Consider the following 13,233-nt stretch of genomic DNA (forward strand, 5'->3'; position numbering starts at 1 on the left):
AATGAAATAACCTCTACAGAGCACAGTATCATACACATAAGAGTTCAATAATTGTTAGCTGTATTTTTAAATGATTATTATTGTGGTAGAGCCTGCTAGGATTCACTTATGTCATGTTGCCCTCTTCTTCCTGATAATGCTGCTGGACCTCATTTCTAGACTCCTTGAATCTAGGAGAACTACACAACTAATTCTCACCAATAGAATTAGAGTAAAAATGATGTGTGTTACCTCTTAATAAGGTAGTTAAGGCTGCGGTGCCTTCTCTATGCTCTGTTTGCTGGAAGATAAAGAGGATCCAGTGGAGGACTCAGACCCTAGAAGACAATGGAACCACAGCATGACAGGGGCCTGAGTCCCTGAATGACTACCTAGAGCAGAGCTGTCCCCATTGCACTGGACTCTGAAATAAGCAAAAACCAAACCTTTATCGTGTTAAGCAATAGAGAGCTGGGTTTTTGTTTTTGTTGTTGTTACAGTATTAGTCTAACTAACCCAATATACCCAGATATATGTATAACCATATACAATACTGCTCTATCCTTATCCTTCCTACTTTGAACACAACTCCTCAAAAGCCGTAGTTCATACTGAGCTCAGCCTCTCACTCTTCAGTTTCCATTCCTGGCCCTATACTTGCACCTACATTTTTACTTCCTGTTACAACCTGAGTCTACAATCATTGATGAGCCAAATCTCCACCAACAGTCCAGGATGTTAAGTAGCACATCTTTATCGCTAGGCAGGGAGGCACAATCAAATGAACATGGCTTGGTGTTTCAAAGACCCAGACTGAAATCTCTGCTCTACAAAAAAGGCTAAGGCCATGTGATACCATCTCTCTGAGCCTCAGTGTCACTATCTATAAGATAGGGATAATAATGTCTTCTTCACAGAGTTGTTGTGAAGATTACACTAGGTAATGGATGTGTAAGGACCCAGCACAGCCTCTGACACACATGAGTCTCTTGGTAGACCCAGAATTACTTTCCCAATTCCCAAAGACTACTAGAGCTGACCAGGCTCCCAGGGGCCAGCATACCATACAGAGAAGCCTGTGGATTAGTAGAGAGATGCACTCTCAGCCCCAGTAGAAGTGGCATCTGCTCAGCTCTCTTTCCTGTACCCATGGAAACAAAAGTAAGTACAGACCTCTTACTGGAAATACTGTAACAACCTCCTCTCAATCACACACTGACAATACCACCACCAACAGCAACAGTCTGATGATAGCTAAAATCTATTGGGTTTATTGTGTGGTACACTCCCCATGAGAAAGTTGAGATGCTAGAAGCGCATTTAATTTTCACAATAATTCTATAAGGTACATATTCTACAGATGAGGAAAATAGGGCCCAGAGAGGTTATGTAACCTGCTGGAAGTCACACAGCCATCAGGTAGCAGAGCTAGAAATTAAATGTATTCATATGTTCAATCTTTCATTGATTGGGTCAAGAAATTGTTTCTGCCATGTGCCCTGTGCCAGGTCATACACCGAGCCTGAAGACACAAAGATGCAGAGACACAAAATCCTCAAGGTGTCCCAGGGGAAACAGATCACGACTCATTAGCGACAGTCCCATGCAGAATGCAGCCTGTGCCGTGGCAATCCCACTCTGGCCCCTTCCCCCAGCCCTGCTGCCTCCAAAAGCTGTGGAACCCCAGCAGCAGCCCAGAGATGTTTCCTGAGGCTGCTGTTGTCCTTGGCCCTGAGGTGGGAGACGGTGTGCCCAACAAGGTGGAAAACAAGACAGAGGGTGGGGGAAGTAAGAGGACAGCAAATCTCCCCACCCCATCAACCTGTCTCTGTCACTGGTGGAAGCAGGGATCAGAGGGGGCTGCCTTTCCACCCACCCACCCACCAGCCTGTCCAAACCATTGTTCCCTTGTTGTGACAGGGGGTTCAACTGGGGCCCACGGACTGGGGGCTTCCTCCCCAGCTCTCTGTGCTTGGACAGCTGGAGGAAACAGGCGGCTGGCCGGCCAGCTCTCCACTCCAACAACAACAGGCTGCCCGCCCACTGGCAGCCTTGCTGGGGGCCCAGCCTGGAGCCAGAGAGGCCACCCCACTCCACCCCATCACTGGCAAAACATGTTTTCTTGTTTTCCAAAGGGGAGGAGGAGGAGTGTACCCACGCTGAGCAAACACAGACACTGATAAGCATGGACAGGCCTGGCTGCCAGGTGGGGCTGCAGAGGCAGGGCCAGGACCAGGCTGGCCCTGGAGGTCATTCTGGCCAGCCTGCCAGGTTCGGAGTCAGGTCGGGGGACAGAAAGCGCCTGCCACTCCAGGAATAAAGCACCCAACCACAAGCCTTTCAGAGAAAGAGAAGAGACTGCCAGGCCACAGATATAATCACTGACCTCAGAAGCACAGCAGGCTAGCCTTCAAGAGCTGGAATGCTCTACCGGGTGCCTGCTCCTCGGCCAGTCTCTATGCCAGTCCCTTTGCCAGCGATATGCTTTTCAGTGCTTGTAGAGACCATGAGAAGTATGGATTGCTGCCCGTGGCCTTCTTCAGAAAAGGAAATAGAGGTTTAAAGAGGCTGAGTGACTTGTTCAAAGTCACGCAGCAATTGGTACCCAATTGGGATATTAATTTTTATCTGTCTGACCACAGAGTTCATGTGCTTTTCACCATGCCCTGACAAGTCCCAGAACCCTTTATATTTGTAGGAGTCTTTAGTTTACAAAGCACTTACCAGGTTATTGTATTAGTTTCCTAGAGCGCTGCTGCAGAAACCATCATCAACCTGCCAGAGCTGTATCTCTTATCAGAAAGCTCACAACAGACCAGTTAGGTTAATGTCTTAGTTTGGGATCCCCCCTCCTTCACCCAAAGCAGGAGGTAAGGATTTGAGTGCAAAATGGTTTATTTGGGGGTTGATCCCAGAAAGCTACCATAAAAGAGATAAAGAAAGGAGGAAGCCAATATAGGGTGAACAGGGACTGCTGTGGACAACTGGGGCTCAGTCCCATTAGGGACATCGTGGAGACAGCACAGAATAAAATTGTCCCCCAGAGATGCCATCCAAGCCATTGTTCCCCTGTTGTGACAGGGGGTTCAACTGCGGCCCATGGTCTGGGGCTTCCTCCCCAGCTTTCCGTGCAGGAAGCTGGAATATTTATCCACAACTCCTACACATCATTGGTTGAGAGCTGTCCCCCGCATTTAAACTCTCTAAGCTTCCAGACTGCTCCATGATTAAGCTGAGTATGCTCCTGTATCCAGAGAATGTCCTCAGGCAGAGAAATGCAAGTTGACAGCTGTGCAAGGATGGTCAGTACCAAGAGGGTATGGGTAGGACACTGACAGCCCTGCCACTGTTGGTAAAGCAGGGAGCATCACCCCAATTTGTAGATGTAACCCTTGCTCCCCCAGGCCGCACTATCTCCATACCCTGTACACAGAGAGACTCTGGCCCCATTGATCCCTCTTTAGCTCGAAGGAAAAGAATGACCTCTCTGCAAAGGTCATAGCTCCTGCAGCCAACCTCACAGCTCTGAACACCACCAAGGGATTACATCTTGCTGTCCTTGCCAATTCCGACCCTGCCCAGAGAGAGTCCATGTCCTTTAACTCCACTTCACCTCTGTCTTCCATTCCTATCCATGACCTTCCCCTTCAAAAGGCTGAGGCAGTATTTATTTTCCCTCTATTTGGGGGAGGGTCTTAATAGTACTGTCCAGGAAGCAAATAATCAACTCTCAAACACCTTTCAATCATTTCTCCAACTAGGCCCAAGGGCTCCTGTACAAACAAAACCCCTGGTGTCCACCAGCTCAGGGCCAGAGTGTTCCATGTATACCAGAGTGCTAGAATGAGGCCACACCAAGTGTTTCACTGCACAGATGAAGAAAAGCTCTAAAAGCCAAGTGATTTGACCAACGCAACACAGAAAGCTATCCTTCGAGTCCAGGTCTTCGGAAAAAAGGCAGGGTGCGTCCTGCCCCTGGAGGTTTATAACAGATGCTAGAAAGGGGTGCTTTGCTTTTGCTCTACCATCTGCATGTGTACAGGGGCGTGCCAAAGTGGGGAATGGGAGTGGTCAACCCAAGGTATGGGCAGTAAGGGGGTGCACTGTCTCTAGCACATTTAAAAAGAACAATAAAGCTGCCTAAAACTCAGCCAGCTTTTTATTTTCACCATGCACTGGCAATTCTAGAGGATATTAGTGATAAAATATCCCCCAAAGGTGGGCTGCTCCCACCAATCCCCCAGTGCACTGCTGTACTGTGCTCCTCCTCTCCCTTACATGACCATGGCAGATATTACCAATCAATAAGGTCTTTCTCTCCCACTGAAGTGGGAGGCTGCCTCAAAATCCATCTTCCATGCATTACTTTAAGCAACTGCATTCTGAGCTGGCATTGGAACTGATCTCTGGTACCTAAGATCCCTGGAAGATAAGGGTCGCCCAGGCCCTGTTCCACAGGCTGTTCTCTAACTAGACCCCATCCTGTCAAACTTAACCCAACCCCCCATACCCCCTCTCTGATTTCACAGTCCTCCCTCATCTTTCCTTACTATCCTCAGCTCTATTTTTGCTCTGTCCTTATCCAACTCCACACCTGCTTCCTGCCCCAGGACACCTAAGGCCCTGGCCTGAGAATTCAATCCAAAAAGGCTTGGCCTCCTGCCGGTCTACCTCTGGGCTGAGCTCTTCCTCTGGCCAGACAGCACAGCCCCACAGGGACCATTGGAAGGTGACTCCTCGCCTGTGTATTCTGTCATCAATCCAACCTTGAACCCACAGGGGAATCCCCTTCAGGGAGACCAGGCCTTCAGTTCTTATGACTGTCTGAAGTTATATTATGGATTCGCCTATAGGTTTACTATCTGTCTCCCTCCATTGGGAAGTAAATTTCAAAAGGGCAGTAACCTGGTGTGTCTTATTCCCCAGTACCTACAGCAGTGCCTAGAACATGGTAGGCACTCGATAGTCCTCGGTTGAATGAGGAAGTAAATGAGTTTTTGGCCCAGATTCACCTGGGGGAGCCCCCACACTCAGGATGGCTCTGCCTCAGGATGTAACCCCTGTAACAGGCACACCTGCCCTTCACCCCATGTAAAACCTCAATCCCTTCTGCCACCCCATCCTCTGCCCATCAGCCACTCCTGTGCTCTCCTGCCTTCCCTCTGTGCTCTCACCTGTCCTCTGGTTCTCTGCAGTCTGGGTCTCTCCCCAGTACCTGTCAAACCAATCGGCAGCCCCAAGAATGGAAAGACAGGAGGTGGAAGGGCAGAGTATTTGAGGGCTAGGACGCTCAGATCAGACAGGCCAAACCAGCCATGTGACTCTGGGCTGGTTACTCAACCTTTTTAAGGTTCAGTGTATCTTCATCAACAAAATGACAAAAGTAGTAATACCCATTTCAAGAGTTCTTAAGGGATTAAAGACGGAGCTAAAATATACCAGATGTGTAGTGAGTACTCAGTAATGTGTACCATTATTCATACTAAGTTAAAAGGCTTTTACAACAGTCCGGAGGAAAACTTCCAATCCACTCAGCTTCCCCCACGGCTTATAGGGATCTCTGAGAAAAATGTGCACAACTTAGGCTTGCATAGAACACAGGTTGAAAAACAGTGGTCTAACCGCCACTTATTTTGCATTGCATTAATGTCCCTAATTCTTCATCCCTCCCTCTACCCACAGGCTTTGTCCTAATGCTTTGCAGTTTATCTCACTGAAGAGGTCGAGTTTATTTCCTCACCTTTGAATGTGGCCTGGCCTGTGGCCTACTCTGACCAACAAAATGCAGTAGAAGTGACGATACCAGTCCTGAGTCTGGGCCTCTAGAGGCCTTGCATATTTGTATCTGCTCTCTTGTGCCTCCACCACAGCCAAGAGAACAAGCCTGGGTGAGCCTGAGAGAGAATGAGGGACATGTGGAGCACAGCAAAGCCATCCTGGTCATGCCAGCCACGGCAGTGTAGACCAGCTAACACCAACTAACCCCCAGACGTGTGAATGAGCCCATCCAAGATCAGCAAACCTGCCTGCTCTGTGAGCCATAAGCCCTTACTGTTGTATAGCGCTGAGGTTTTATGGTTCTTACACAGAAAAAGCTGACTGATACATCATCCAGCCAGGTATTGGACCCCATTGTGATCTAGCCTCTCTACCAAAAGCTGACCAGCTTCTGCTCATGCAACCTCCACCAACAGGAATCAGATTACCTTTAGAGGCAGTCTACTCCAAAACTCTGTCTATATTTTGACCTAAAATCTCTCTATTTGTACTTGAAGCCTTGAAACAAACTCCTAGATCCACACAAAAGAAGCCCAGTCTCTCTCCTAGGCCCATCTGTGTGTTCATTTAGAATCCATGCAGAATGCTACTGTAGGTGCCCATTCCTGCCTGTGGGGACGGCCTCTCTGAATCCTCCACTGTCCCTTTGTCTCTAGGCCATCGTCTCTGGATTCTAAGTCTGGAGCCAAGATCACATACCCCTACCCAGCAGCCAGAAACAGGGAGGAGGAAATATCTTGCTCCCTGTGACCTCCATAGTGAGAGATGGAGCTCTGCTTCCCTCCAAGAATCATGAGATTCCTTTAAATCAAGGAGGGGGCTTAGGGTGCTGGGCAGGCAAAGTCAGGGGACAAGTGTCAACAACAGTCCCTAGCCTCAAAGACCTTACATTTTGGAGTAGAGGTGAGGAGGGACCTTAGAGATCATCTATTCAACATTTTCCAAAGTGTTATTGTAACCACAGCAGACAATTCCTGTTCAACTTTTTTTTTTTTTTTTGAGACAGAGTTTTGCTCTGTCCCCCAGGCTGGAGTGCAGTGGCACGATCTTGGCTCACTGCAACCTCTACCTCCTGGGTTCAAGTGATTCTCCTGCCTCAGCCTCCAGAGTAGCTGGGATTACAGGCCTAATTTTTACACTTTTAGTAGAGTGTAAAAGTGCCACCACACCTAATTTTTATTTATACTTTTAGTAGATACTGTTGGCCAGGCTGGTCTCGAACTCCAGACCTCAAGTGATCCGCCTACCTTGGCCTCCCAAAGTGCTGGGATTACAGGTGTGAGCCACCAAGCCAGGTCTGGTTCAACTTGCATGTAAGAAAGTTGTGAGTTGGTTTTGAGTCTGTCAGGGACCCTCAGGTCACATAACCAGAGCAGGCCCAGATGAACCAAGCGTGCAACCACAGGGGGATCCTAAGGGTTCAGTCCGAGGAGTGGGGATTGAATTCAGAAGCTGATGCTGGCTGGGCACGATGGCTCACGTCTGCAATCCCAGCACTTTGGGAGGCTGAGGTGGGTGGATCACGAGGTCAGGAGATGGAGAACAGTCTGGCTAACACGGTGAAACCCCATCTCTACTAAAAATACAAAAAAATTAGCCAGGCGTGGTGGCGGGCACCTATAGTCCCAGCTACTCGGGAGGCTGAGGCAGGAGAATGGTGTGAACCCGGGAAGTGGAGGTTGCAGTGACCCGAGATGGCGCTACTGCACTCCAGCCTGGGTGACAGAGCGAGACTCTGTCTCAAAAAAAAAGAAAAAGAGGAAAAAAAAAAAAAAGAAGCTGATACTATATGGCAGGGTCCAGTCAGATCATGTGTCCCAACATCACCTCATTGCAAGATCCAATAAGATCACGCCTCATTATCCTAGGCTTATAAAACCTGACTCAGTCCCAGCTCAGGGAGACACTGCTTTGGAAACTACCCCTGGCGTTCTCCTTATTTGTTACATGTAATAAAATCCCCTTGCTAAATCTTTCTTGGTTGTGGTCACTGGGTTGATACCCACCAAGAGACCGAACCCATCCGTGATGTGATGAACGTTACCAACAGAACACTGTAAGGAGGATGAGAAAGGTTCTGCAGTCAAATAAGTCGCTTGAGAAACACTGGTGAGCTTGGGTTCCTTCATTTCCGGACAGCTCAGAGTCTTTACTATGCCAAGGTGCACTGGGAACATCTAGAAGAAATCAACAGCTTTTCCCTGGTTTATTTGACCAGGCAACTCGATTCTCGTGGAGTATTTTGTAGGACTCGTGTTCAGCAGATCACACTTAGGCAAACTGATCTAACCTAACCCCCTGATATTCAGACAGGGAAACTGAGGGACTTTCCTGGTCTCACCAGGTCCCTGGCCTCATAAGAGTCAGCTCAGGACTCAAGGAAGGGACCAGTTCCCAGTAAGAGGAAGCAAAGATGGAGGTAGGGACCTGGGCCAAGGAAACTGCTCAGGCGGTGTCCAATCCCTGGTCTGGTGCTGCCTTCCCTGTTCTGTCTGCTGACATGAGCTCACCACCAGGTGCAGCTGAACAATGCACACTCTCTATGCCTTCAGGTCTCACTTCCACCTTTAGGAAACTCCTTCCGGGAAAGAGGGGGAAACATCATGGGCTGCACCAGGCGACAGCCCTGCTCCCCAGCTGCCTCCACAGCCAGAGGGAAGGGGCAGGACACTCGGTAATCAGCAGGTGCCAGGGCCTGGTTGTGAAGCGCGGATGCTGGAGTCCAGGCCCGGATCTGCCACATGGCTGTGTGACCTTGAGAAACAATAGTTAATTCTCTGAGCCTCAGTTTCTACAGCGGAAAAAGAAAACACTGATCAGTTGAGACATTTCAAATGAAAGTATCCAGCAAAGTGTAAAGGATTCTGCAAATGTGGAGAGTTATTGTTACATTGGACATCAGATATGAAACAAACTTTCCTCTTTTTCCTAACGAGAGATCCTGAAAAAAGATTTATCAGATGGGTTACAGTAACCCTGGGGGCTTCCCTAAAAGGAGGTGTCTCCTATTTGGTTTAATTTGACAGGGCTGTGATCTGCCAAGAAACAGAGATAAGACAGCATAACACTGAAGTGTTTATTCTAGAAATATTCACTGAGTGCTGCTATTGTGCCAGATCTTTGCTTATAGTCTCTCTCTCTCTCTCTCTCACACACACACACACACAATGTACACACGCACACATCATGTCAGCTTGCACCTTCATCTCCACACCCTTTCTCTGATGGTCCAGGCTGCCTAGAATGTGCTGCCCTCGCTTCACCTGGTGAATTGCTATTCATCCTTTTCAGTTCAGCTGAGGCATCACTTCCTCAGGGAAGTCTGCCCAGCCTCTCCTCCCTCCAGGCTAAGTTGGGTGCCTGCTTTGTGCTGCAACCATGTAGACTGCCATCACTCATCCTCCTATCCCAGAGTGACTCTTACCTGTTTGTACACCTGTCCCCTCTAATAGGTTGTGAATGATTTGAAGGCGATGACCCTTGAGCCCAGCCTGGCTCATACAGGTTGACTGAATGAATATGTGACCCAGCTTTCAGTTCTCCCTGTTGAGGGAAGCCTCAGATTTTGCCTCCTGCCAATCCTTGAGCCAAGATTCTACATGTCTTCATATGTCCCCCCAAGAAAATGCATACCCCAAAGCACCTGAGCACTGAAGGTTTTGTAAGGAAGTCAGAGGTGATGCACACACCACAGCAAAGCCCCCCAGTATTCAACAGACATGTGTATCCCCCAGTCTCCTTCCTATCAGCAGTAGTCCTTGGTGGAAGACAAAATGAGGCCCTCACCCCCAAGATGTCCATGTCTTAATCCCAGAACCTGTGAATATGTTAGGTTACATGGCAAAATGGAATTAAGGCTGCAGATGGGATTAAGGTTGTTAATCAGCTGACCTTAAGTCAGGGAGTTTATCCTGGTTTATCAAGGGAGTCAGTAAAAGTATAAGAGGAGGCCGGGTATGGTGGCTCACGCCTGTAATCTCAGCACTTTGGGAGGCCAAGGAGGGCAGATCGCTTGAACCCAGGAGTTCGAGACCAGCCTGGGCAACATGATGAAACCCCGTCTCTATAAAAAATACAAAAATTAGCCAGGCATGGTGACACATGCCTGTAGTTCCTGGCTACTTAGGAGGCTGAGGAGAAGGATCGCTTGAGCCCAGGGGGTGGAGGTTGCAGTGAGCTGAGATGGTACCACTGCACACCAGCCTGGGCAGCAGAGTGAGTGTCTCAAGACAAAAAAAAAAAAAAAAAAGTGCAAGAGGAAGGGAGAAGTGGAGGTCAGAGTAATGTGATGTCACTTGAGCTGGCTTAAAGATGGTGGAAGGGAGCCATGTGCCAAGGAATGTGCGTGGCCTCTAGAAGCTAGAAAGGATAAGAAAACAGGTTCTCCCTTAGAGCCTAAAGAAAGGATGCAGCTTGCTGACACCTGGATTTCAGCCCAGTAAGATCCACTTCAGAATTCTGGCCTCCAGAACTGTCGGATAATAAATTTCTGTTGCCTGAGGCCACCACATTTGTGGTAATTTGTTTCAGCAACAATAGGAAACTAATACATCCTCTTTCTTGCCCTTGCCCCATACCATGCCCAGACTCTCCTGTCGCAAACAATTCAGTTCTGGCCCAAAACCTGCAGCACATCTCACTCAGTTAAACAAAAGCCCTGCAGTTGCCCAATCTATCATTTTTTTTTTCTTTTTTTTAGACACAGAGTCTCACTTTGTTGCCCAGGCTGCAGTGCAGTGGCACAATCATAGCTCGCTGCAGCCTCGAACTCCTGTGCTCAAGGGATCCTCACACCTCAGCCTCTCAAAGTGCTGAGATTATAGACATGTGACATGGCACCTGGCTTACCCTCTTTATTTTATTTATTTATTTATTTATTTATTTATTTATTTATTTATTTTGAGATGGAGTCTCACTCTGTCGCCCAGGCTAGAGTGCACTGGCACAATCTTGGCCTCTGCCTCCCAGGTTCGACTGACTCCCCTGCCTCAGCCTCCCGAGTAGCTGGGATTACAGGCATGTGTCACCATGCTCGGCTAATTTGTGTATTTTTAGTGGAAGGAGGTTTCACCATGTTGGCCAGGCTGGTCTCGAACTCCTGACCTCCTGACCTCCGCCCACCTCGGCCTCCCAAAGTGCTGGCATAACAGGCATGAACCACCGCACTCAGCCTACCCTCTTTAAATAAAGAGTTCAGCAACCATTTGTTGTTACTCAAGGATAACAACAAATGTTGTTACCCCTAGCAACTAGTCAAAGCATCCTTCCCAAGCAGACAGTGTGCTCCCTGAGGGAAGTACTGGTAAATGCAATTTTCTCCATCTTATCACTTGTGAAATAAGAACACAGCTAACATGTGGGAGTACCTGCAGTGGGCCAGGGACTATTGTTAGTGCTTCACATGTATTAATTTGCTTCACCCTCCCAACAACTCAGTGCAGCAGGTACTGGTATCATCCCCACTATATAGTAGAGGAAACTGAGACACAAGGAGTTCAAACAACTTGCCCAAGGTCACACAGCTGAGATGGTAATTCAGGCAGTCTGACTCGAGTCTGGGCTTTTAATCATCACAGTAGAGTCTTCCAGTATACAAGTAAATGAATAAATGAAGTGAACGTGGATGCAGGTGTAGACGTATACCTATGTGTGCAGATGCTGACAGTCATTACAACAGGTCACCTGTGCTTATAATCGCAGCACTCTGGGAGACTGAGGCAGGAAGATGTGCTTAAGCTCAGGAGTTTTAGACCAGCCTGGGCAACATAGCAAGACCCCATCTCTAAAATAATTTAAAATTTTACTGGTCATGGTGGCATGTGCCTGTGGTCCCAACTACTTGGGAAGCTGAGGTGGGAGAATGGCTTGAACCCAGGAGATCAAGGATGCAGTGAGCCATGATCACACCACAGAACTCCAGCATGGACAACACAGTGAGACCCTGTCTCAAAAAACAACGAAGAAAAAGACAGGGCACCTCCCCTCAAGTTTCTCACAGTCCACCTGGGGAAGCAGGGGCGAACTGCATCCGCAACCACCCAGAGCTCAGAGAGCTTTTCTGCGCAGAGCTCTGGGAGCAAAGGGAAAGGGCATCTAAATTGGACTGGAGTGAGGGGTCAGAGAGAGCTTTCTGGAAGAGGTGGCACTGAACCGAGTTTTATGGGGTACATAGATAATCGCTGAGTGAAATGCAGCAAAGGCACTGGGTCAAAAGACCCTGAGGCCTAAAGGAAAAATACAGGGACAGGACAGGGACACAGAGAGACAGAGAAACACTGACTGCAAATGGTAGAGGCAGAGAAAAAGCTACAGAGAAAGAGGCAGAAAATAGCTGATTGTGTCGTGAGTGGCTGCTCCCGGCCCAACCTCCCTCCAGTCCTGGGACAGAAAATAGCCTGGCTGACCCGTAGTGTGCAAAGCATTTCCTGTGCAGCCCTGGGGACCCCTGAGCTGTACTTTCTCAGGGGTGGGGCTGGCTAGAGTCTGGGTGTGAGGGCAGAGAAGGAGGGGTCAAGCAGTCCTGGGCCTGGATGAATTCTCCAGAGCGAGAGTGGCTGAAGATGGGAAGGCGCTGGTGTGCATATGTCAGGGTCCGTTTCTGAATACGGGTGTGCGTGTGCCCTTGTCCGTGCCCATGTGGGCAACTGCACCTCAACTCACCCATGTGGCTAATCTTGGGTTTCCATGTGTCTCTACATGGGCATTGAAGGCCGGACGGGCACAGCAGGGCACAGTGGCCACCTCCCTATCTTAGGTACTCAGGCAAAGGGCAGCTATGAGCCTTCTTGAGGTTACAAGCCACCTCCTCTGGGAAGTTACCAGCTTCAGTGTTCCTGGAGCAGCTTCCACTTGATTCCTTATCCCGCCTGGTCCCCAAGGACACCACCTCCATGTGTCCCTTTATGGGTCAATGAACTAGTCCCAACTTTTACTGGGGACTGAGTGATCCAGAAAGAACTTTCTCTGGAGGCCTTTCCTAAGGAACAGGGGGAGGGGTTGGGGGACAGTTAGGCCTGGTTCCCAGAACCCAGCACATCTCACTGAGGAGGACACCTCCTTTCAGGAAGCTCTCACACTTCCCAAGTGACTGCTCAATGACTTCAGCCTAGTCCTTTTCCCCTGCCCCCTTGAGGAGTCCCTGTCCCCACCTCTGAGCCTCCACCAAGGTTGCTTTTATTTTTTTTTTTTTTTTTTTTTTGAGACAGAGTCTCGCTTTGTCACCCAGGCTGGAATTCAAGTGGTGCAATCTTGGCTCACTGCAAACTCTGCCTCCTGGGTTCAAGCATTTCTCCTGCCTCAGCCTCCTGAGCAGCTGGGATTACAGGCACACACCACCATCCCCGGCTAATTTTTGTGTTTTTCGTAGAAATGAGGTTTCACCATGTTGGCCAGGCTGGTCTTCAACTCCTGACCTCAAGTGATGCACCCACCTGGGCCTCCCAAAGTGCTGGGATCACAGGGCTCACAAAGTGCCAG

The sequence above is a fragment of the Mandrillus leucophaeus genome, unplaced genomic scaffold (genome assembly GCF_000951045.1).
Source record: "Mandrillus leucophaeus isolate KB7577 unplaced genomic scaffold, Mleu.le_1.0 Scaffold493, whole genome shotgun sequence".
NCBI lineage: Eukaryota > Metazoa > Chordata > Mammalia > Primates > Cercopithecidae > Mandrillus > Mandrillus leucophaeus.